Source organism: Echinops telfairi, unplaced genomic scaffold, assembly GCF_000313985.2.
Source record: "Echinops telfairi isolate 266 unplaced genomic scaffold, ASM31398v2 ScPeMD7_9;HRSCAF=40, whole genome shotgun sequence".
Classification (NCBI taxonomy): domain Eukaryota; kingdom Metazoa; phylum Chordata; class Mammalia; order Afrosoricida; family Tenrecidae; genus Echinops; species Echinops telfairi.
Window position 1 is genome coordinate 61,226,011 of NW_022103906.1, and position 1,999 is coordinate 61,228,009.

Below are 1,999 nucleotides of genomic sequence, written 5' to 3' on the forward strand. Positions count from 1 at the left end.
GGAGACGACAAAGAGAGAGTGATAGAAAAAGACTCACATTTTAGGAAAACGAAAGGGGAATAATCATAGAGGAGGACAAGGCAAGTCAAGAACATTTTTGGAAGGAGGATGTGCATAAAGAAGTGCTGAATGCTTTGAAATCCAATCAAGGTTAGTACTACAACGTGGCTCTGTCCTTTCTTTTCTGATTCGGTTAGCTGCATAGACAACGATGAAAAGTATAGGAGATGGGGCTGGTGCAACATTTGGTCCTTACACATAAATAACACTACCAAATTTTATAGGCTGTGTCTTTCCAAACTCAAAAGCAAGCTCATTACCAGTGAATCAGTGCTGACTCTGAGTGACCCCCTGTGGGTTTCCTAGACTGTAACAATTTACTGGGGTAGAAAGCCCAGTCTTTCTCCCATGGAGCTTCTGGTCGTCTCAACTGTCGACCATGTATATCTCAACAATGCTCTTGGTTACTGCTACACAAGTCCCACAGTCCAATGGAAATCCCTTATTTTGATTATGGAGTCCCTGAGTAGTGTAAATGATTAATATGCTTGGTAGTTAAGCAAAAGGTAAATTTCAAGCCCAGTCAGAAATGCCCGGGAAGAGGTACGTGGACCCCGTCCCCAGAAGAATGCACTACAGAAGACAGCACTGAAGACACAGCCCGGGCAGAGTGGTGGGTCTTCCCTGACCACACAGGAGCAAACTAAGGGGGTTGGGGGCTGGGCAGACAGAGAGAGACAGCCAGTGCACAGAGAGGTCTGCGGGGCTAGCCCCACCATGAGGCATGGCGTCCCCTCACTGACCCACAGGACTATAGGGGACAACACTGGAGACACAGAATGGGCACTGTGCCCAGTCTCACACTCCCCTACCCCCGCCAGAGCGAAACATGAACGGAGTGCAGCAGAACAGCAAGGGAAGCAAAACAACCAAGTACCCAAGGAATCCCCCAAACAGACCTCGGATTCACCGGGCGGGGCTAGCCACCCTACCACACCAGATCAGAAAACATTCAGAAGGGTCAGCAGACAGACTTGGAATTATTGAGGGGTTTTTTGGACTTGTTTTTTTCTCATTTTCCTTTTTCTCACGTCTATCCATATATACGATAGGCAGGGTAACTGAGACCAAGGAGAACACAACAGGCTCTGTGGGGATCATGGGAGAGGAGGAGATGGGAGAAAGAGAGGGGGTAGCCCACAAATCCAGGTACAAGGGAAAAACAAGAGATCTAAAATCGATGGGAAGGAGGGAGTAGGATGCCTGATTGAATTTGATCAATGGCAGTGTAGCTGAGAAAAAGTACTGAGTTGAATGAAGGTCGAACATGATAGTGGGGCAGGAGGAAAGTAAAAAGAAAGAGAGGAAAGAACTAGGAGGCAAAAGGCATTTACAGAGGTACAAATATAGGCATGCACATATGTAAAAATATTCATATATAATGATAGGAATATAGGTTTATGTACAGATATTTAAAAGTTAAATATAGTAGTTGGGCATTGGGTCTCTACTCAAGTACTCCCTCAGTGCAAGAACTCCTTTTTCAACTAACCTGCCATCCTGTGATGCTCACCTTTCTGACACAATCGCTGAAGTCAAAATAGGTGCATAAGCAAATGTGGTGAAGAAAGCTTATGGTGCACAGCTATAAAAAGATATAGCATCTGGGGTCTTAAAGTCTTGGAGTTAAACAAACAGCCATCTAGCAGGGAAGCAACAAAGCACACATGAAAGAAGCACAACAGCCTGTGTGATCATGAGGTGTCCATAGCAAAAGGCATCAGATATCAGCAGACCCAAAACAAGCAAATATATCGATACAAATGATGGGGGTTGGAGCGGAGACCCAAAGCCCATCTATAGACAATTGGACATTCCTCACAGAAAAGTCACAAGGAAAGAACAAGATAGCCAGGGTGCAACATAGCACTGACTGAACACCTAACATTCCTCTAGTTCTTTAATGCTTCCCCCAGCCCCATCATGAAGCCAGTTCTAC